Source organism: Vombatus ursinus, unplaced genomic scaffold (genome assembly GCF_900497805.2).
Source record: "Vombatus ursinus unplaced genomic scaffold, bare-nosed wombat genome assembly UNPS02014863.1, whole genome shotgun sequence".
Taxonomy (NCBI): Eukaryota; Metazoa; Chordata; class Mammalia; order Diprotodontia; family Vombatidae; genus Vombatus; species Vombatus ursinus.
Window position 1 is genome coordinate 3438194 of NW_020954641.1, and position 8324 is coordinate 3446517.

Here is an 8324-nt window from a genome sequence, read left to right on the forward strand (position 1 = left end):
TGGTTGCCCCAACTAGTTGTTGGGGACACAAAGAGAGAAAAACACAGAACCTACTCTCCAGGAGCTTTCCATCTACTTGTGTGACCTTGGCCAAGTTGCCTACGTTCTATGGGCTTCAGTTTTCTCATCTATAAAATTAAGAGGGTGAATTACATGATCTTTCAGGTTCCTTTAGCTTTAAGGCACCTGATCCTACAATGGGGAAAAGACAGGTATAAAAATGAAAGGGATAATTATACAGTGCTTAGCACCATGCCTGGTACATAATAGGTGCTTAATAAATGCTTATTTTCTTCCTTCCTTTTTTATAGAAGGTAGTACCTAACTTGGTCTTTAAAGAATAGAACAGATTTCAATCGATAGAGTAATCTGGTGCGGGATGTGAACATGTTTCAAGCATTTGAGACATCCTGAACAAAGGCCCTAAGATGAGAGATGACTTATGGAAAACAGGAGAAAGATAGATTGTGGGACAATTTTCATCAGAACATAAAGTACCTCAAGGGAAGCAATATGAGAAAAGTCAGGATAAGCAGGCTGATCTAAATTTGTGGGGCTAAGGAACATATACTTTATTCTAAATGCAGTGAGATAGCTTCAAATGTTTTTGAATAGAAGAATGGCAGAGTAATAGCAAATTACCAGGACTGAAAGCTGAAAATCTGTGCATAGTTTTTCTATGCATAGTTCTAATATTAGCTTTAATAAATATTCCATAGCAGAAACACATCTGATGGAATGGGTCTACACATCCCAATATTCCTGAGCCCAGCACTTAACTTGGCACATAGCAGGCATTTACCAAATGTTTTCTGGTTGTTTGGTCAATTATTGAATACATCCCCAAGACCTTAGTTCTCATGAGACTGTGTGCTTGAGCATAGGGTAATTGCATCATAGTGTGAGTGATAGCTGCAGATGAAGCATGGTGCCTGTGATCAGGGTTTGGGACCATAAGGGAGGAGAGGCAGGCTGGGAAAGCACAGATATGATTGTGACCAGGGCACTGGGCAATACCTAATATCAGTCAAAACAAGAAACAAGGAGAATATGTGGAGAAATCAGCAAATAGCAGTTTCCAGTCATGATAACATGGCTGACAAGTGAAGGCCCAAGAATCTATAGCAGAGCATATGTTTTGGAGATTATTTCCCAGATACCCTTGGGGGAAAGGGGAGAGTTTTTGCTCACTCCTGAATATATTAAATTATTTCCTATGTAGCAGAGGTTGAATGGGCATATGGAGGCCACCCAAGGAAGATGAGCCCTGAGCTCCTCTGGAAGTGACAGGAGATGCCAAGGACATGGTGATTCATTTATTGGGCCTTTCATTGATGACAACTTTCTAGCTTCTTCTAACCTTCTGGTGGCCCAATGCTGAAAGGGCTTTGGACCTCGGAATGTTTTGGCAAGCCTTGAGTTGTATTTTGGTAGCCTGGAGAGTGGTGATGGGGGAGGGATATTTTATCAATTAAAAGAAGAGCTTCTGGCTGGTATTCATGCAGCTGCAGTTCTCCAGGTAGCATGACATTTCTCAGTGAGGGATAGGGAAAAATGGGTCCTCCTGTATCCTGGTATTATGGCAACTTCTGCCATGTGGAAAATCTTGGCAAGGCTGCATCTAAGTGAGCTTATGCCTGGGCCCCTGCCAGCTTCTGCCTCTTTTGTGCTTTTTCTTCTCTGACCTTAGGGAAGTATATACTACAGTGAATGTGCCCATGCAGAGAGCTGACTTAGTGAGTTCAGTAGGTCAGGAGGTCCTACCACAGGTCAGAGATGAATGATGTCAAGAAAGGTGACATTCAGCAACTACTCTAACATGATTGAAATGAATAACCACTGACAAGAAAAATTCTGACTTTTACTAGTAGAAATGTTTGAGCACTGTTCATCTGAGGTAAAATATAAAAATGTCTGACTGGCAGTCCTGCAAACTGCCTTGTATCCTAATTAGCTTTAAGAATTAGGCTTATGGCAGATTGTAACAGTTGTTCAGTCATTTCAGTCCTGTCCAACTCTTCTTGACCACTTTTGGGTTTTTCTTGGCACAGATACTGGAGTGGTTTGCTATTTCCTTCTCCAGCTCATTTTACAGATGAGAAAACTGAGGCAAAAAGGGTTAAGTGGCTTGCCCAGGGTCACAAGCTAAGAAGTGTCTGAGGCCAGATTTTAACTCAGGAAGAGGAGTCTTCCTGATTCCAGGCCCAGCATTGTATCCACTGTGCCACCTAGTTGCCCTAATTTAAATTACTAAATTACTTTTTGTTTGCTTTTATTAAATGACTAGCATTTCCTTTGTGTATAAAAATCAGGTTCCATACATTCCAATCGGGATTCTCACCTAGACCCTTTTCCCAGTCCCTTTCCTGGTCACTCAAAGTTACTTTAGTGTATATAAGTGTAATGGCCCCCATTAAATGCTGAGACTCTCTCATGCCCAAAAGGTTGAGACTTTCTTGTGCCTGCTCATCCCCACGGCGTTACTAATATTCAAATTCCTTAAGAGTCTGGCCTGTATGGTTTATCTCTAATAAACTTTTTCTCTGGCTGAAAGAAGATTTTGGTTGAATTCATTCAGGCTGGGCCCGAGTCGCAATCCTGGGTTCCCAGCACCCCTAAACCTATAGACCTCATCATTTTTGCATGGACCATGGTGAAAATTGAATTTAGTTACCCTCAGAAGTTCTCAGGTATGCTGAGTGGGAGCCTGAAAGGATTCAAGAAAAGGTTTAAAAACAAAACAAAACAGTAAATAACTAATTGAATAAATTATATCATTGAAAATCATTCCATAGACTGAATGATAAAACCCTTAATCCATGTAAATTCAAGTGAGGGGGAAATGAGTTGCAATCTGATATTACTTTAGCCAAAAATCAATCAACAGCTATTGTATCTCTGTCCCTAATCCTTTGCACCAGATACTTGTATCATGTTATATATGCAGAGGTTGTGTGATGGAGTTATATGGTAACATATAAACTAAATCAGTTGAGCAAGCAGTAGTAATGTTTTAGTTAACTTTATCTACATGTTGCAACCAGACTTTTCTTATCTTATGTTAACTGTGTACACAACAGATAAAAGGAAATACAACCAACAAGAAATAACTTCAGTGGAATAATATTAGGATACTATAATAACTCACTTTTCTATTGCACTTTTTTTTTTGCTTTTTGCTAGGCAATTGGGTTTAAGTGAATTGCCCAGCGTCACACAGCTAGTACGTGTTGTGTGTCTGAGACCAGATTTAAATTCAGGTCTGAAGAGGTCTAGAGGTTTGGGGGTGCTTGAATGGAGCCCCCAAGATTGCAGCACCAGATCTGCCTGAATGAATTCAACCCAAATCTTCTTCCAGCCAGAGAAAAAGTTTATTGAAGATAAATCACATATAGGCCAGGTGATGCCCGTGAGGACGAGGGGGCATGAGAGGTTCTCAGCATCAGAATGGGGGCAAAGGTGGATCTTAAATTCAGAAAGACTGTGAGAGGGATCTAGGAGTGGCCAAGTAGTTTGGGGTGATGGGAAGAAGGGCCTAGGGAGATCTGGATGGGAGTGGCTAGTAAGCTGGGGTGAACAGAACTCCTGGGTCCTGGACTTCATGGTGCCTAGCTAGGATTAAGGGTGGGAAATGGCCTGTGGCCATATGGAAGTAAAACAATGGAGGGGAGATTGGGTGTAGCCACGATGAAAGGCCAGTTGAAAGGGGGAGGTGGTTGGGAAAAAGGGTCTAGGTAAGAATTCTGTTTGGAAGATCTGAGAGATTGAACCGACAATGAGAATAGATAATGAAGGGAACTGGAAGGAAGAAGTTTGCTTTCTAAGGGAGATAAAGAGAGTAGATAAGGAACCTAAAAGTTTAAGGGTTTTCAGGTGGGGGGGAAGGGTAGACAAACTTCTTTTTAGGGCTAGGGGCAAATGTACATTTGAATAAGATTAAAAGGTAAGGCTAAGGCTTTCAAAGAGAGATAAAGAGGGCTTTCAAAGGGAAATGAAGGCAGTTTCTAAAACTTTAAGGTTTAAACTGGAGCCTGGTTCTTTTTAGGGCTAGGGAGGAAAGATGCATATCAAAAGGCGAGGCTAAGGCTTTGGAAGGGAGGTGAGGGGAATCTAAAAATTTAAGGGTTTTCAACAAATGGGAGCCAAATTCCTTTTGGCGAAAAGGGGCAAAGGGAAAAGTGGCAAAGGTCTCGGCTTCTGAAACTGAATGAAACCCTTGTCAAGGTCCTCCTGACTTCAAGGCCAGAACTCTTATCTACTGTGCCACCCAGCTGTCCCTCTATTGCACTTTAATGTTTGGAAAATACTTTCTTTAAAATGTGCATAAGTTTTGACCCAGAGATTCACTGCTAAGAACCTGCCCCAAGAAGATCAAAGATCCCACACACTACAAAAATATTTGTAGCTACATCATTTCTTCCAGTAATAGAACATTACATTCGTTTGATGTGTTTAGCCTTTTGCAACTAACAAAAATGATGAATATGGAAAATATGGAGAAGCTTGTGAAGTTCTACACAAAGTGTTATAAAGGGGAAAATAGATCCAGGAAGTCATTATACACAAAGACTCCAACAATATAAATGTAAATAACAAAATTGAATGTCATAGCATTACAATGACCAAGATTTATCCTGAAGGAAATAAATGAAAATGCACCTTTCTCCTTTCTTTGCTGAAATCTGGGACTCTGAACTTGGAACATTTTACATATGAACGAACTTGGTTGAGGTGTTGGTTAATTTAAATGAACAGCTTTTTTTTTCCCCTCTTTCAATTTTATTCTTTGTTATAAAAGGGTAGCTTTGTTACAAAGTGGATAGAGGAGAAAGATTCATTGGAAAATAAAGGTGATGTATTTGTTTGATTGGAAGGGAATACGTGGGGATAGATTGTTAACATGCTTGAAGGATAAGAAACAAAAGTCTTCTCAGAACCCTAATGTCTTTAAAGGTTACATAGAAAAGCAAATATGAGATGACTTATAGGTGGTTTTGCTGTGTTTTGATGGTTTTAGAAGAACGCAAAAATGAGAGGAAAAGGCTATGCTGAGAAAGAAAGGAGGAGGAGAGGGAAAACATAATTGAAGTGTATTTAATTATGGAGGAAGGGATAGGGGAAACATGAACTTCACTTTCATGTGAACCAGATAATGAAAATATTGAACACAATTACCTATATTCTTCCACTTACTACCCCTGACTCATAAAGATCTAAGTATAGAAATAGTCAATTGAAAAGGTAAATTAGAGGGATCAGGGACAAGGTGGAGAACAAAAGTAGTTTAAGAGGATAAAGAAATGGTTATAAACAAAACAAACAAACAAACAAAATCCCTTGAATACTAAGGAGGATTAAAAGGAAAACTAGGAAGAATAAAAACCTAGGATCTGACTCCAGCTAGGGGAAGAGAAGATTTGCAATAGGGCAGAATTAGGCTATTTTGTTTATAGATCACAAATATTAGACAAACACTCCACACCTTTCTGTATGTAAAGAAGTGGAAGCAAAGGGGAAAAAACAAACAAACAAACAATAGGAAGGTGGAAAGAAATATTCCATTAACAGACACAAGTGTGTATGTTCATGAGACAAACACATCCCCCCAAAAAGAAGACAGCAGAATTGATTAGAAAACAGAATCCAACAATATGTTGTTTATAAGAAGCACATTTGAAACATAAAAATTCACAATTAAAATGAAAGCCCTAAGCATGATTTATTATGTTTCAGCTGAGCTCAAAAAGGTAAGAGTATCAGTCACGATTTCAGATAAGGCTACAGTAAATATGGGCATGATAAAAGAGAGAAAGCAGGGAAATTAGATTATGCTTAAAGGTGCCATATATAACAAATCAATATAAATTCTTGATACATGTACACCAAAATAACATCATTTACATGCTTAAAGGAAAAGTTATTCAAATTGGAAAGAGGAAAAGGTAGTCATACTAAATAGTGGAGGGCATGGTGGGGGAGAGAGGGAAAGAGAGCCTCTGAAAGGGACCTGAATTTTTTTCAGAAATCTAAGGAAAAAATAAATAAATAAGGTGAGGACCTGAGTAAAACTTTAGAAAATTAACAATGATAGATCTCCAGAGATTACTGAATGGGAAATGGAAAGCAATTTCCATATCTTTCTGATGTACATGACACCTCTAGAAAAATTGACCATGTATTTGATGAGGATGGGATCTGGATCCCAAAAAAGAAAAACCCTGGATTTTCCCACAAGGCCAGAATCTCTGGTGTTTGCCTGAGGCTATAATCCCATCTACTGGCCTTTCATTGTGGCTTTGCCCAATCTCCCAATTCTCTTTTATCCTTAACCTAGCCTAGCACTCCATTGTCTTACCTCCCTATAGCCCCCCCCCCCCACCCCACTTCACACCCTTAATCGTAGCTGGGCTGGATTCTCCCTTGGCCATGTGGTCCAGGTCCCTGGCATTCTATTACCTCACAGTCCCTGCAGAATACTTGGCCACTCCTAGATCTTTCCCACAAGTCTTTCTGTATATAAGGTCCATCTTGTCTCCATTAAGGTGCTTAGATTCTTATAATCTAGTCAAATGCTCAGATTCTCTAAGAGTCTAGCTAATATGATAGATGTTCTAATAAACTTTGTCTTTGGCTGAAAGAAAGTTTGGGTCAAATTCTTTCGGGCAGGACCTGTGTGTTGTGATTTTAGGGTCCAAGAACACCTAAACCCCTGCACCTCAACATATTGGGTTATAAGGACCTCAAAAATGTAGAAAGTAGAAGTATTAATCATGTCATTTGCTGATTAAAATACAATAAAATTATACACAATATAGTGTCATTGAATAAGGAATCAAAGTGATTGGATACTAACATAATTCTAAAGAACTGATACATCAAAGAACAAATTATAGACACTAAAAAAATTCATCAACAAAATGCCAATAATACAATATAGTAAATTTAAGGCATGCAGCTAAAGGAATTATAAGTGAAATTTTTATATACTTAAACTTTCATCATCAAAAAAGAGAGAAAAACCAAATTAATGAATTAAGCATGCAACTAAAAAACTTTAAAAAGAATAAAAATCCTCAAACTAAGCAACAAAGTTAAATTCTGAAAACTAAAGAAGGAATTAATTAAATTCAAAACAAAACAAAACAAAACCCCAGAATATACCACCTTGAATTGATGAATAAAACTAGGAGCTGTTTTTTTTTTTTTAAATAAAACTAACACAATAAACAGTTAGGTCATCTTCATGGAATCTAGTCACTGCCCCTAACCCCAATATCTCAACTTCCTCATATGCCTCACTGTCTCGCTAAAACAGCAGGTGTGTCCATGAACTTATGCTTCATTAGAAAAGCAGGTATGTCAACCACATGGATCTAGTTTTAGACAAGACCACAATAGCCAGCCAAACAAAAAGCATCAACAGAACATTGAACATGATGTTTGACTACTAAATCACAACCCAAGTGGATGCCTGTGCAGTAATAGCAAAGAACTGTCCTAAGGTGAACCATGGCATAGAGAAGCTTATTATAATATCATCATCATACATAAATGATACACTTAGTTAAATCTAAGTTCAAATCTGGCCTCAGCTGCTTGTCACTTACTAGCTAACCCTGGGCAAGTCACTTAACCCAGTTTGTTTCATTAGAAAGGAAAAAAAAGAAATGAAGAGCAGGATGCTCTCAGAAAAACCTGTAAAGATTTACATGGGCTGATGCAAAGTGAAGTGTACTGTGTACAAAGTAGTAGCAATATTGTGGGAGGATCAGCTGCGAATGATGAAAAGATGCTATTCATACCCAGAAAAAGAACTGATGGTGTCTGAATACATATTGAAGCATTCTTTTCTCTAACTTTCTTTATTTTTCTTGAGGTTTTTTCTTTTTTTTGTCTATGTTTTCTTTTACAATATGACTATTATGGAAATGGTTTGCATTACTACACATGTACAACCTATACCGAATTGCTTGCCTTCTTAATGGAGGAAGAGGTGGGGAAGGAGGAAAGGAGAGAATTTGGAACTCAAAATTTTAAAAATGAATGTTAAAAAATTGTTTTTACATGTAACTGGGGAAAATAAAATACTAAAAAAAAAAGAAAAACAAAGAAAAATACCTCTAAAATACTCATAACTCTGATCATTGCAATGTTAAACCACAAATGTAAAGGACTAAAGATGAAACATACAAACCACCTCCTGCCAGTCATAATGAGAATATCTTTTTGTAGGACTATGCATATTTTTTGAGATCGTATTTTTCACTTTTCTGAAAAAAGCTCAACTTGGGGGTAGTGGGAGATATAATAAATGTTCATAAAAT